Source organism: Tyto alba, unplaced genomic scaffold (assembly GCF_018691265.1).
Source record: "Tyto alba isolate M040663 unplaced genomic scaffold, T.alba_DEE_v4.0 Super-Scaffold_48, whole genome shotgun sequence".
NCBI lineage: Eukaryota > Metazoa > Chordata > Aves > Strigiformes > Tytonidae > Tyto > Tyto alba.
The window spans coordinates 27,211,579-27,227,688 of record NW_024881324.1 but is presented as its reverse complement, the minus strand read 5'-3'; the positions used below and the strand labels follow the sequence as shown (position 1 = coordinate 27,227,688).

The 16,110-nt window shown below is 40.9% G+C and overlaps 1 protein-coding gene across 1 annotated transcript in view; it reads right to left on the bottom strand.

The window, feature by feature from the left end:
* Positions 1 to 678, bottom strand: part of SEMA5A (semaphorin 5A) — a 498,071-nt gene extending 497,393 nt beyond the window's left edge. Inside the window, exon 1 of the mRNA XM_042806859.1 lies at positions 528 to 678. The gene's annotated coding sequence lies outside the window, so the exon portion shown is untranslated. The remainder of the gene's footprint in view (positions 1 to 527) is intronic.
* Positions 679 to 16,110: the final 15,432 nt, after the last annotated feature.

The window sequence follows — 16,110 nt, the reverse complement described above, 5'->3', positions numbered from 1 at the left end:
CACACCTGCCTGCTGCCTACCTCAAACTCCTCTGAGGTTTTTGACCCCAGACTTCAAACCATCCGTTCTGACTGAACCTTAGCCTCATTTATTCAACAAGTCCTCTTCACTCTGCTCTCCCAGGTCATGACAGGCCTTAGCAGAACCCCGAACCCCCTGCCTACACTAAACATAAAAGAGGAAAATAGCAGAGAAACTGTGTTTGTTGCTTGCCAGCTACGTGGACTCCTCAGACTGCTCAGTTCTTTCTGCTCTTTTCTCTTGTGCTTCAGATGAGAGCACAGTGTGGGGGAGGAGGGAGAAGGGATGAGTTCAGCATATATCTGGCAGACTTAATTGGATGCTTCTCCCTCTGAAAGTGAGCAAGTAAGGTAGCAGAAGGCATTTAGAGAAGAAAAAAAAAAAAAAAAAAAAAAAAAAACAAAAAAACTAGACAGCTCCAAAAATGGAGAGACAAGCTGAAGTTCCCAGTTCCTATCAACATCCCAAACACTTAAGAAAATTCAAAACACTGACAAGCTACCCACCTTAATCAGCCTTTCAGGAGGCAAGGGGCGAATTTAGGACTTCTCAGGAGCAGCAGTCAGGCTCCTGGCAGGATGCAAAAACATAGCCAGAAGCAGTACTTCATGAAGGACTTGCCACACAGATCTGCTTTCATCCGGAGGGCTGTGCCATTCAGTGGCCCCACTGCCTCTGGCAGAAAAGAATAAGAAAAGAAACACTATCACTATTCAAAACGACAGAAAAATAAACCCACTTAACAGTGTGAAGCTAAGATAGCTGGTGAGGAACTGCTGTAGCAGCAGTGTCCTGAAAACTGATTAAGACTGTGTGCTGAAAAGCAGCTGTCTGGCATCTTCAGCATATAATGGTTGCTGCAGGTAGGACTTTTCAATAGTGAGGTACTGCTAGGTCAGATGTGGCCTTAAAAAAAAAAAACAAAACCAAAAACAGACATCAGAAAATAAAAAATAAAAAAAATAAAAAAAAAAAAAACAAAAAACACAGAAAGGGGGAAAGAGGATGGAGTTCCATCATACCAAATATTTATACCTCATTGAGTCTGTGGAGACATTATGTACATTAAATTTCAACATGGCATCTAAAAGCCGTGGGGAAAGAATGACTGAGGAAAGAAGAATCTAAAAAAGACAAAAAAAAAAAAAAAGGTTGTATTTTTGTACAAAAACTGAGCTTGCTAATACCCATGTAGAAAACAAAGTCTTTTGCTAATGGTTGCAACAATGAAGTCAAATAAATCAATGAACAAGGCAACTGGTGCAGAGTTTACAGAATTTAAACCAAAAAACAAAATAGACTGGAAATTACTCAGCTTTCCCTATAAAATATTCACCATTTAGTAGTGGGTTACACACAAAACATGCCACTGGAACTTTTCCAAGCCATTTTTGATTCAATATCTATTTCATGTAGCTTTGCATTTGTGAAGATCTTTAAGAAATTTATTTTGCAATTTCTAAAATACTAGTTTCTAGTTCTGTTACAGGAGTGATATTTAATTAAAACACTAATCTCACTTTTCTGAAACAATGCATATCAATAAGCTGTATACATCATCCATTTCAGTCAGTCAATCAGAAAATTGGGCAGCTGAAATGTGAAGTAAACATTCATTTGAGATAAAACTGGAATTGGTAGATTTACATTTTAGTCACAATGCTGCACTTCTGTACTGTGATCTTTTGCTAAAAAACACTAGTACTCTGCCCATTTTCAAAAGCATGTGCTTCATTTCACTTTTAAATTTACTGGTGTTTACTCTTGTAATTCAGAAATAAAGAACACAGAATTACACAGGAATGCTCAGAATAAATCCAGGATAATTTCTTGGTAGATACATGTAGAGGAATAAATACAATCAGCAGCTTCCAAGAACGATAAGCGCCTCCATATTTGTGGTGGGTTGACCCTGGCTGGATTCTGGGTGCGCGCCGAGGCCACTCCACCCTTCCCCTCCTCAGCAGGAGAAGGGGGAGAAAATATAAAGCAAGGCTCATGGGTCAAGACAAGGGCAGGCAGAGATCACTCAGCAACTACCATTACTGGCCAAACAGACTCAACTTGGAGAAATTTGTTTCATTTATTACCAATGAAATCAGAGTAGGATAATGAGAAATAAAACCACATCTTAAAAACACCTTCCCTCCACCGCTCCCTTCTTCCCAGGCCCAACCTTATTCCCAGTTTCTCTACCTCCTCCCGCTGGGTGCCACAAGGGAGCAGGGAACAGGGGGTGCAGTCAGTTCATCACACGTTGCCTCTGCTGCTCCTTCCTCCCCAGGGGGAGGACTCCTCACACTCCTCCCCTGCTCCAGCGTGGGGTCCCTCCCACGGGAGACAGTCCTCCACGAGCTTCCCCAACGTGAGTCCTTCCCCCGGGCTGCAGCTCCCCAGGAATGGCTCCATCACGGGCCCTTTCCCCAGGGTGCAGTCCCTCAGGAACAGGCTGCCCCAGCGCGGGTCCCCCCCGGGGGCACAAGTCCTGCCAGCAAACCTGCTCCCGCGTGGGCTCCTCTCTCCACGGGCCCCCAGGTCCTGCCAGGAGCCTGCTCCAGCGTGGGCTTCCCACGGGGTCACAGCCTCCTTTGGGCACGGCTGCCTGCTCTGGGGTGGGGTCCTCCCCGGGCCGCAGGTGGGCACCTGCCCCACCGTTAACCCCCCCGGGCCGCAGGTGGGCACCTGCCCCACCGTTAACCCCCCCGGGCCGCAGGTGGGCACCCGCCCCACCGTTAACCCCCCCGGGCTGCAGGTGGGCACCTGCCCCACCGTTAACCCCCACGGGTCGCAGGTGGGCACCCGCCCCACCGTTAACCCCCACGGGCCGCAGGTGGGCATCTGCCCCACCGTTAACCCCCCCGGGCCGCAGGTGGGCACCTGCCCCACCGTTAACCCCCACGGGTCGCAGGTGGGCATCTGCCCCACCGTTAACCCCCCCGGGCCGCAGGTGGGCACCTGCCCCACCGTTAACCCCCCCGGGCCGCAGGTGGGCACCTGCTCCCCCCTGGACCTCCCTGGCTGCAGGGCCCAGCCTGCCTCACCACGGTCTTCCCCAGGGGCCGCAGGGGAATCTCTGCTCCGGCACCTGGAGCACCTCCTGCCCCTCCTTCTCCGCTGACCTTGGTGTCTGCAGAGTCGTTCCTCTCACATATTCTCTCTCCTGCTGCGATTGCTGTTGTGCAGGAACTATTCCCCTTCTTAACCACGTTACCCCCGGGGAGCTGCCACCACGGCTGATGAACTTGGCCTTGGCCAGCGGCGGGTCCGGCTTGGAGCCGGCTGGCACTGGCTCTGCCAGACGTGGGGGCAGCTTCTGGCACCTTCTCACAGAAACCACCCCTCTCTGCCCCCCTGCTACTAAAACCTTGCCACGCAAGCCCAATACCATATTTTAGGTCTAACTCGTGGGCAGCAGTGTACTAGGGATCTGAAATTTGACTTATGACTGCAGCGTGTTAATCTAGGATGGAATTTTTAATCAGCTGTCATAAAAATTACTCCTCAACACCATTCTCAATAAAGTATTTCATCTTTCCCCCCCTAAATCACATTTGATACTGAAGCTTAAGTGATTATTGCGTTCAATATGCTCTGCCGTTGCTCTCTTAAAGACTTAATCACTGTGTGCACATATACAAATTGTTCTGAGACTAAAATCCCTGAAGCTAAATGCTGTACCATTCTAATAGTCCTTGATAACTGAAATACAGACAACCTACAACAGAAGTCTGACATTTGGGTGGCCAGTAAAAATCATTCCTTTGCTGAAAGCAGAACTGGAGAGATCGCATTTTCTAACTGAATGGCCCTCTTGTCATTATACAAGTAGTATAAGTACTTCTGGAAAAGGAAAGAGTTTGTTCAGGAAGGAATGAAACCACAATATATTAATGACAAAAATGAAAATCGCACAAGAATTTCACATTATGCTATGAACATTTCAATTTTTTAATCTGTTCAGCTAGCAGACAAGTGTGCAACTGGGGGGTGGAGGGATGAGTGTTTAGGTTTGACTGAAAGACCATTCAGAATAAACTGAACTTTAAAAATGTTTGGGAAACAGCATGAATTTTAAAAATAGATATATGACTGTTTTAGTCACAAAATTCAATTTATCATGCTACCTGAAGAACCAACAATGTCGCATCTGTTGCAGATAAATTATTTTTAAAAGCTGTAAATTAGAGCGGTAAGAAACAATCTGTGTCCCAAATACAGAAGACTTGCAGGGACGTATTTCAAGTAGGACAGAAAAGAACTACATTTGGTTAACATGAAAGAGATCTCATGTGACAGCTAATGAAAATGAAAGCAGAACTATAACTATGGATGTTTACTTTGTCTCTATATTGAAATACACAAAATGGATTCATAACTATTCCATTTATCTTTCAAAACCAATTTTACTGCTGCTGTGATTTCTTTCCAAAACCTAAGTGGAATGCAAAACTTAATAGCGTTCTTCTGATTGAGTTACATTTCAATTACACATGCATGATGGTTCTATGATGCAAGTTAGACCCATTCATAGATGATATAGAAAATTGGAACAAATTCTGCTTAAATTACAAATTGCAGGCAATTGTTTCTGCATGTTATGGAATCCCCTTTAAAAATAACTCTTTTTGCTAATAAAAAGTTAGAAGAGAGGATCAAGCATCCATTGAAACAAGAGTAGATATAAGAAGCCAAGAAAATAAAAAAAAAAAAAAAAAAAAAGGCAGAAGGAACCAATCTATTGGAGTGTTGCACTAGTTACACTAAGCCAGCATGCAAATAATGTTCCTGTTGAGAAGACAAGAGATCAAGTCTAGAACAACTGGGGCTGGAATTAAAAGTAACCATGTCCTGATATGGGATAAATCTTCTATTAGCTTTTCAGACTTAGGAGCAATGTTAAGGGCTGTAGAACAGTGGGAAGATAAGAATCTCCTCCCAGAAACAAAACTAAAAGATCTTGTTGATGGCAGTGCTGGTAAAAAGATAATTGTAAAGATGGCAGATCCTTAGACTTCCAGCAAGACCTCTCTGCTGAAATAAGATCATGTCACACATCTGAACCTTACATAGGAATGAAGAATTTTTCACCGTGGCACCAAGACTAGGTCTAGTGTTTCCAGCCAGCGAATTCAGGAAATTGATGGAGTGTGTTCCTGCATATTAGGAAGACCTAGACTCGGAGAGAAAATTGACATCAACGTTTCTGTTGCCGTGACTTTTTTATCAAGGAACGGGGAGGGGGGGGGAAAAAAAAAAAAAAAAAAAAAAAGGATGAGCCATTTTTCACTATCATTTTACGTGGTAAATACTTGCTTACATATAGCGTAAGAGTCTCCCTGGATGAAAAAGCAAACCAGCAGAGCCTGGAAAGGGCTGAAACATCAAGAAGCCTTTCTGCACCTCGTGAGGGAGCAGCGGCAGGGGCAAGGGAGGAGGGGGCAGCTCTGCTGAAGCGGCAGCGGCTCCCGGGAGGGCAGAGAAGCCACTGGCCTCTTCCCTGGAACAGATACGGGCTGAAGACTCCAACAAGCACTGCGAACGTAAAACATCTGAAGCTGTTCTCTGAGAACGGAGTCTAGCAGGAAGGCTTCTGGCAACACCTCCAGAGCACAGCCTTGTAGCAGGGCACGGCAGGCACTGCAATCCCTCCGTTCCAACCTGACGCCTGGGTAGCAGTAAAATTCTTGGTTGCATCAGTGTTGACAACAATGAAACCCAACGCATCTGGTGTAAAACCAACTCCCACAAGCAGCCACGCTCTTTCATTTTTCCTCACCGTATGGCTGGGAATCCGCTGGCTGGAACTGCCCACGGAGCCCGCCAGATAAGGCAGTTTCGGAGGATGGGTTGTGCTTGTTTTTGTTATTTCATTTGGACAAGTTAAGTTGCAAGCGAGGTCAAGATTACGCTCTCAATGACTTTGTAAAGAAGAGTTCAAGCATTATCTTGAAGGTTGTTTATATAGGTGCTACATGTGGAACTAAGTACAGTGAAAATACAAAATGAAGCAGGATTTTTTTCCAGACAGATATATTACAAACTTAAAACATGCCACAACACTTAGACAGAGCTGGCTGACAGGATTTTTTTCCTAATGTGCACTTGAATAAATTCATGTACACATCAGAACAGACTGAAGGTGTTTTCTTTAGAGGAATACCTTACTAAACTGCACTTTAGAACACAATGCACCAATTACTCTGGAAATTCTTGCCAAAATGCTTTAGCATTCATTTTGAAAGGCCTGGCAATAAGAAGAAATGATGAACTCAGACCAATTTGTAACGTTTGAATTACACTGCAGTAATCAACCAAGTGATAGTGCTAATCTATCTCTTCATCTGAGTTTTGAACAGAATTTGCCTCCTTAATGATTTCAGGCTCTCAACTTGATTGTTGCTCAAAAAGCATGCATGAGTATATTAATTATGATCCGGAATTGTCCATGTACATCAAATAAGTGTCTGTTTTATAATTTGCTCCTAATTAGCTAACAGAGGAAGCAGAGTGCGTTATGCAGCAAAACTTATAATTTTTTAGAAGTGAACAGCCATTAACTACCATTATATCAAATTGATAATTAAGCCTGAAATAACACCACAGCATTACTGGGTTGCAGTAAGGTTTTTACAACTAAAGCTTCATCAGAGAGTTTAGAAACCAGCCCGAATACTGTTTAGTAGACAGACAACTAATCTCCTGTACGTGGTTCTCAACTGTGATCCATCAGGCAGAACTCTGCACTAAAATTCAGGACACCTGGCTTCACCTCACGACCCCGGACAAGGCACTTCACATGGATGTAGAACAAAACCAGAAGTACTTGGCTGCCTCTGAGAGCCAAGATTAGAAGACGACAGGATAAACAGCAAGAAGCCTGCCGCGCTTTGCTAGCTGAAACACCCCTTTGCACCTCAACTTAAAACACGGCCAAACTTTAAACAGTATTTCCACACTGCGCCTCTGCCCCAACCTCTTGCAACGTCTCTCCCCACCTTTGCATGCCCCTCCGAGGAGGCATCATGCACCTTTTCTGCACCTCCCTCCTCATTCCAGATGAAGTCTGGCTGCTTCCATGACAAGATGGAAAAATTCCTCTCCTGGGAGTCACCCACTGGAGCAGTCTTCTGTCCGTGTGACGCCTGCGCCCTGGGTTCCAGGATTTAGAGGGGTCTGTACCACACGAGTCCCAGGACCGCAGGAGACAGAAAGGTGGTCATAAAGTTAAGGCAGCTCAGTGCCCTCCTGGGAGGCCTGACCGATCTGATCTTTACCTCCTCAGTCCCGGAGCTCGGAGTCTTAAGCGAACGAAACTTTTCACATCCCAACACTGAATATTCTGCACATCTGTCTGCTGAGATCCAGACTGACAGAAAGGCTGAGCATGCAAAAACGAACATCTGAAGATGCTGTGAAGTCTGATTTCATAATAAAAAAATCATTCCAAGTATTCTGGGCAGTTAAAAGCATACAAAATTAGAGAACCTGTAATAATTTTAGCTTTAAATCGCACTGTACCTCATTTTCCTCTCTGTAAAATGAAGACAAATGATTTCCTCTCTTTGCATATTCTTGTCACAGCATTTCTGTGATACTTGTGAAACTCATATTACAGTAGAAAACTTAGTTTTAGAAATTGTCTTTTCATGAGAAGATTTAACTCATTCATTAAATAAGGCATCAGGTGAGGTATGGAGGGGTTGTTATATTTTTTTTTTTTTTAAATTCTGGCCATTCAAATGTAACTATCAGTGCAGAAACTGCACTCCTGTTTGCTGAACACTTTAAGATTTGTACTTCAACACTATCCTAGTGCTGAACTAATTTTAATTTCTATATCTTCAAGTTTCAGGAAACTTACACTGCCTCTCTGCTATCCCAAAGCTCAGCAAGCTTTATATCACAGGAAAAAAAAAAAAAATATATATATATATATATATATTAAAGGGCATGGAAATGAGAAATATTTTTAGAATATTAAAAGCTACTGAGTTCAGTTTCAAGTCCAGACTGAACTTTCGCAGTAATTCACATTTTATGTGCTCCTGCTCATTCCCTCTCAATTAAAATGTGTACATTTGCTAATAAAGACTGAGGGATCAGAAGTTCATTTACCACGTTTACTTGAGTTACTCTTTTCCAAATCATATGCTCATTCAAGCTACTTACCACACAGCACTGTTGGAAGGACTGATCAAAGAGCACGGTTCTGTTGCCAGTGACAACCGGGATAAAAGTCCTTAAAAGGCAGAAGGATTCGATCCAGTGCCATGAAAATAATGTGCTGAAATAAAACAAAGTTTTTAAATCTTAAGATGAAAGCATTTTCCAACAAGACAGATGCACTTGCTCTGACAAAACCGAGGCTATGAGAAGCCTAGCCTGCTAAACACAGATCCCGGGGGGTTAAGAAAAGATGAACAGCAAAGTACCTGTTTAAACTGAAAAATGTTACATGTTCCAGTAGCCAAGAGCCAGAAAGAATTTTCAGTTTGTTTATAGTTTTCTAAAGTAGCGTTGTCTTCATGTTCAGATTAAGCATGAAAACTCATCACGAAAAGACATGGCAGGGAGCACAGAATTAACATAGAAAGGGAAACAAAACAGAGAGCTGCAAGGACGGGCATTCCAGTGACAATACTGACAAAAAGTAGTCTGAACCTGCTTGCTTGCGACGGAGAATTCAGTGCTCAGCTGCAAACAACTGTTCCTTCTGATTTGCAAGACTAAAAAATTTGAAATCTAGCTCTTACTTATTTCACTGTAGCTCTTTTCGGTGGCTTTTTGGTGTTTTTTTTTATTTTTTTGTTAAGCCAGTCACACCTTAAGCAGCTGCACAGCACATCTTAAAGAATATAAACCTTTCATCCACTTTGGCAAAAATTCAAACTATGAGGACTGGAACACCTAAGCAAAGAGGAGAAATCCAAGAGTTACATGCGACTCTCCAAGAGAGTCACCAGGATAAAATGAAGCCCTTAGAAGATTAGGAGCATTCATGCAACCTGATCAGGAAAACCTCTCAAGATATTTGTAAATTAATGTCCTGAATTAACAATGTTTTATTTTGTTCTTTTTTTTTTTTTTTTTTTTTTTCCCTCACTGTAGAGTTACCAGGAGAGACTGAAATAAACTCACCCAAGAAAGCATACAACTCAGGCATGATTTTATTTTATTATTCAAATAAACATTTTCTGACCTACACCCTCAGTTTCTTAACTTAGCAAAACTGCTCACGGTTACACTACAGTTTCTGCCTGTGTAACTAAGCATGTAGAAATAGCACACTAGGAAAGTTATGTGGCAGTAATAACTATGGAAGACAGCTGAAAGCCATCCAATTAAAAATTCCTGATCCTTAAATGAGGCTCATAACGTTTTGGTGATCAGCTCACAATCCCAGACTGTTTAAAGGAGGCAGTACCGAAACTACAGCAACAGACGTGTGCTTATAGGGAAGCATTTCTGCATGGTTTTTTGTTTGGGCTTTTTTATCAAAAAAACTATTTTAGATTCTGCAATTGGTTAGGAAAATGCATAATTTGATAGTTGCACTTTGTTATCACCTTCTCTTACTATATGGACACTACTTAATGGTCCTGGCCCAGTAACAAACTGTAAAAAAAAAAAAAAAAAAAAAAAAACAAAAACCAAAAACCAAACAAAAACAAATGATCATTTATCATGCTTTTTAGGGATTTAGTTCTTGTGAAAGGATGTTTTGTTTGTTTGTTAAGTAACATATGGCAACGTTAGTTTATTTAGTCATTGGTTCAATGGTTTCCAGTCTTGCTCTTTTTTCATCTATCCATAAAACTTCAGTTATCTGTCCTCACACTCAGGATTCACAACTATGTTTACTATATTGGTGAAAGTTTTGGCATAACATCAGTGTGAAAGTACTCAAATATTTATATGCCAATAAAGTCCCGAGGGCAAATACTGTGACTATACTGTGGATGCAATCACCATGTCTTAATTCCACGTCAAGCTGAGACCCGGGTACGATTATTTGGCCCTCCCTCCCTCTCCCCTCCAAGTTATAAGTGAAGAGAATCCAAAGGAGGTGGAAGGGAAGAGGAGCACCGCGGAGTCCCTCAGCTTTTCAGTCCAGACAGCCACTTTTTAACGGTGTATTTCGACAAGTAACTTCGATATTTGAGCAATGTGGGAAAAAGTATCTTTTGGCAAGAGTGAACTGCATTTACAGCCAGAAGGCTTTGCTGGTAAAGCCAGTAAAGATTAGATCCAAATACCTCTCTCTCTACCAGCCCTCTCTCGTCTTTATCCTGCAGTATCCAGCAGATTCTTACACTTTATTCAGATGCCCAACCACCTTCTAAAATTTGGACTAAGCAGCCCAGTAGGAAAGATGTAGGCTTGTCTTGGATGTCCTTTTTGCAAAGGAAGTCTCCGGGAATTCCTGCAGTCTCAGAGGAGTTTAGTCAGCTTTTACTTTATGCAAAAACAGCAGGGAGAAGGAGGGAATGTTTTCTCTCATGTAGTTTTGATTAATACGTCTCAAACCAAACTTTCACCTCAGCAACAATCCCCAAATTAACCAACCTGTAACAGGTTTGAGCAAAGCAGAACAGGGAGTCAGAGGAAAAGTAAAACTGCAGTTAGAAATTGTAGCTGGAATTCAGACCCCAAGGTGGAACTGAGACATCTGAAGAAAATTTCTACAGAATGAACTGTTCCTTCTCTAAATATCCAATTCAGTATCCAAAAAAAAAGTGAAACATAACACTCTAAACCCTTTCCCCTATTAGAAGTTTCTTCAAGGTTTTGATGTTGGCTTTGGAGAGAAAGAGGTTCCTCCCAAATAATTTTCCTTCTTGAAACTATATGGTATTTCTGTGTTTCCCAGCCCACAGAAGGGTCTTTCTGGTAACATGAAAACCGCTGGTAGCACGCAACAAGCAAATGAATCACATTCACGTGGGCGTGGTTTGGTTCAGGTTTATGAACTCAGAAAATAAGGAGACCTTAATCCAAAATCAATGGGTTTCCTATTTGAGGAGTGGAGGTTTCAGCCGTGGATCAATAAATCCATGCCATCTCCAAACTCTCTGCAGAAAAATTAATCAGTCCTTTGAGACAGTCAAGCCTTGAAAAGACCATATGGACTGTTTTCTCTCCTGGAATAGCACAAAAAACCCTCTAGTTCAACTACAGATAGATGAACAAACCCCTTCTGATTTATCCACTGCCAAGGGTATCTCTGGATATCCAAAAACATGTTCTTTCAGGTAAATATAAACATGCAAAAAGTGAGTATATAGAAATAATATTCCTTAAATTATTGCTATTACTATGTCCTACATATTTTGACGAAATTCTCTTCATCAAAATAAATTTGATGCTTTGTCCTGGAGAATTAATACTCGAGGAAGGGTCAAAATTCACTATCTTCTTGTAATAAATATATTTTCCTAGTTCTTTATGGAAAAAGTTTACCTATCATAAAAGTATGCTTATTGTTCTGTTTTTTTTTTTTTTAAAAAAAAAAAAGCCAATATCTTTTGATATCCAAATAAAAGAGCATACCTTTGCAAAAAGGCAAAAAATGAGATTTCTCAGAATGAGTGGATAAAATCCCAAAACAGCTTTCCTCGTTATTACCATATGCATTTTAGCATTTTTCAAATATCTCCTCTTCTATCTCCGTTTTTACAGGCAAATCCAGATAAAGGAAATGCACTCTTAATGGCAGAATCAACAAGAGGAGCATCAGTGGGAGAAGTCAGATGCTCAACAGGATTTGGATCTCAGTGCCTTAGATGTCTAGCTCCCACTTAAATCAAATGTCAGGCACTGAGATTTGTGTGAGAACGTGTGACGTGACAGGGTTCTTAATACAGACCTAGACCAATATAAGAGTTATATTATACCACAGCATTATTAAATAGCTGATTAAATGAACATTCTTTGCCAACTTTAGCACAGAAAGATAATTAAATTTTATCTTATATACATTTTCTATTCGGACCTCAAGAATTAATTACACAGTTGAAAAACTTTGATCTAGAACTGTTGCCATCTGATGATATGAATGGAGAAGAGGAAATTTAAAAAAAGGAATAAATGAAATTCCTAGTGCATCTCCCATTCTACAAGAAACCAGCTATCAAACACAAATAAACTGCTTGGCTGCAAGATGTATGTCCGTGTCCGGCCCTACCTCCACAGCAAATTGGAGAAGCAGGGAAGTCACTCCTATCCCCTGCCCCCGAACCATGTCCTGAAGCCCTCCTCAGCCTTCTCGGATACACACAGAGTTTGTTTTACAGTCTACAGGCTCAGGAAAATTAGTCATACCTGCCTTAATGCAGGGGTTAGTATTCCACCTTCAGCGTGGAGTTGTGCTTATCTCCCCATAGCTGGAAGGTAAGGCTAATGCTGCAATATAAAATGTCCAGGTACAAGCTGGAGTTTTTTGTTTGTTTGTCTCAACTAGAAAAACAAAACAAAACAAAACAAAACAAAACAAAACAAAACAAAAAACGAAGCAGCTTATAAAGTAAAGCTTATGGGGGTTTAGGTAGTCCTTGATCATCTCCTTTCACCGTATTCACCACCTTTCATATCAGCATGTTAATACAGTGCCCTGGATTGCTCATCAGTGTAATGGTCGCTTCAGATAGCTTAAAAGTCTCAAGAGAACTCAAAAGCATAGGAAGCATTTTAATGAATAAACTAACAATGTCCAAGATCCCCACTTTACAGGTATCAACCGTGCCGTATTAAGGCTCACATCTAACATATCGGGTTTTCTGTTCCCTTACTCCATAAATTGTGATTTCTTTCTAATATTTCAACTCACAACAATAATTAGAGTGAAACGCTATTCGAGCTGTGAGAATATCTGTGTATCAGATTTTTTAAAAAATCCGACACAATTGAGTAGTGATCAACAGGAATAATACACTGGCCTCTATGAAGGAAGCTGACAGCTTTCTGAAAGTAAATCAGCAGACATGCAGAATCACCATCGATGCCAACGAGCAGTAGTCTGGTCATGCGCTCGCCCCATTATCAGTGGCACTCCATCAATGACACTGAGCTGAAGATTTCAGCTTCCTGATTGCACACATAACCTTGCAAGTGTAGCACGGGACATAAAACAAAATGGTAACTTCCTCAGCCTGCAAATACATCGGGGAGGGAGGGTAGTGCAAGATCTGAATAGCCACCATCTTCTCAGCACAGACTTCAACGTTAACTTTGAATTCCACTGCTAATTTTACAGCACCAACAGTGCGATTCAGTGCTATTAAATTTATGGCTGATAATTCAGCAAAGCAACTAGCACACCCATTTGTTATGTTAGCCAATAGCAGAACAGGCAAGAGGGTGCACTTAAAACTTTACAGAATGGGAAATTGAGTTCAGAGTCCCCTAACGTCATAAAACGCCTCTATATTCATTCCCGAGGGAAAAGGAAAAAGGCATTGCACATGCCAAAAGCCTTAACTGACCCTGAGAATGCAAGATCCCAAACTGGTCCCGGCGGTCACACCTACTGTTCCCTACACAACGACAGAAGCCTACACCTTTTCCCCACACTTGCTCCTACAATGTAATTATGGGCTGTAAAAACAAATATCCACGACAAGTTGAAACCTGAACATTTTAGACAAATAAGCAGAAATCCTGTAATAAAAAGCTATATGACTGCCACTGATATTGGTATTAGTCACATTACTTAAAGTTTTAACTGACACAAGCTGTATGTTGGAAAAATGTTGCTGAAACGAAGAAGTTCAAGTTTTGGCTATTTTACTGCATTTATTACAGAAAGCACTTCCACCATCTCAGGGCTGTTGGCGGATTTCGACGGCTGAGGCAACAGGGGTGTCTAAGGAGTCAAAGGTGAAACAGCACCAGTTATAATCACATTCATCCCATTCTCCCCACAGGGACAGTACCAGCAGTTCAATATCTGCCCATGGGCCTTACCCGTGATTTGGAAAATGTTTGTGGGTTTGTTTTTTTTTTAGAAATCACATTTTCTTTAGTCTTCCCAACTTTCAGACTGTTACAGAAGAACTTTCTTTTTGTGAAGGTAACTATTTCATGACTACAAGCCAATCAAATCTACCAGTAGACGCTACGATCATCGGTAGATGCCAGCAAACACGTTCAGCACAGCTACTGGTCTATATTCCGATACCTGCGTGACGGTGTGATATTACTCTTCTGATCAAGTGGCACAAAGGCTGCGTTCCACATCACCACTGCTGCTACAAATAATTAATTGTATGCCTTTCACAGATCCATTTATTTGGCTGGAGCCTCTGCGCCTCAAGTTCAATCCGCTATACAGACATACAACACAAAGGCAGCTCAAGCAGCACCACGTTCACGGAGGCAGAGCAAGGGCCACGGCTGGCATGCTCCCTGCATACTCAATCTGTCGGCAACAAAACGGCATTCAAGAGCGGAAAGCAAAAACTTCTGAGCGGGTTTTAAAACGACCAAGAAAGAGGTTTCCACAGAGGAGACTGACAGACCCACAACACAAACACACTGCAAACCAACAGATGTCAAATAAATGCCTGCTAATAAATGTAATTCATGTTGGATACGCTATCCAGATTTTTTACAGAGGTCAGAAGAAACCGTGAAGTGTTTACAGCTACTGTAAAACCTTCTCTGGTGCTCACAACCACTGAAGATGCTTGACCTTTCATAACCCCCGTGTTCTCCACAGTTTTCTGCAAGTATTTCTAGAGTTTACACTGCCCAAAGAACTGCTAACTGTCCTGACAGAGGTCCAAGTAAAAAAATTTGTAAATGCTTAAGAGATACCTGGGATTTTTATAGAACTATTTCTAAGACAGACTTTGGAAAAAAAAAAAAAAAAAAAAAGGCAAAACCAATACAAAACAAAAAGATCAAGCAATTAAGTATATGCCCTTCCCATAGCTTAAATTTCAGCCTTTAAAAACAAATACTTGACTTAAGAACTTCTGTATACTTTTATCCATACTTGCATAATTAAATTCAAGATTTTTTAAAATTAATGACTCATTACTCCTCCCAGACTACAAATTGCCAGACATAACGCTATCTCAGTAATCATCTGAATACTTTTAATGGCTTTTCTGAAATGCATTCACCTGCCTGAAGTAACAAATTAATCTTTTATCTTCAACTTTTAAAATAAACTGAACACAAACTCAATATTCATACACTCTATTGGCAGATTACCGAGTTCAGATAATGACCTCTGTTCACTTTTCCAATAACCTCATGCAGTTATCTCTATTTATCTATATGCATTTTTTGCATTCAAAGATTAAACATCTTTCAAATATTCTGATGTTTGCATGAAAATATAGAACATTAATGAAGATATAACTGTCTTCTGACATCCAGTTTTCTGAAAACAGATGACATCTCTCACTGGCTACGATCATGTCTCAAAATACTACTAAAAATTTTAATTTCTGACTATATCAAAGTTTATCCTCAAGCATATTAAGAAAACAACAGCTTCTGTATAATCTGCATTATTTAGAAGATATTGTGATAACTTCAAGGGGTTTTTTTTTCCCCAAACATGATGAAAGCTTCTTATTTTTCCCCCCATAATAATGTCCGCTGTATTTTGTACAATTACTGTCCACTCAGTTTTTTAGGACTGAACATACTTTTTGAAAAAGTACAAAATTTAACTTGACAAAAATTCAAAGAAATCTAATGTAGAAGGTAATATTTAAACTTCACCTATTTTTAAGAGGCATCCTTTGATTTTTCTGCAGTAAGGAAATCAGCAGGTCTCTTCCATTTGTTGTGCTTACATGACAGCTTAACTCTACTCAGCAAAATCATCTTGCTGAAATTGCTCGAATAATAAAAATAATTTGTTTCCCTGTACCAACATTAAAAGAGAGACATTTTGTTACACAACAGATTTGAACACAGTTGGTAAATTATGATTTTTTCAGATGTCAACATGATTTCATTCTTTCATGGGAAATCAACTACTAAAAATGTAGCTAAGCAGGCAAATAGTTAGCGAACGCCTGAAACAAACTTTTTGCAAGTACATGCATTCACGGCCTCGGATCATTGTTGTTA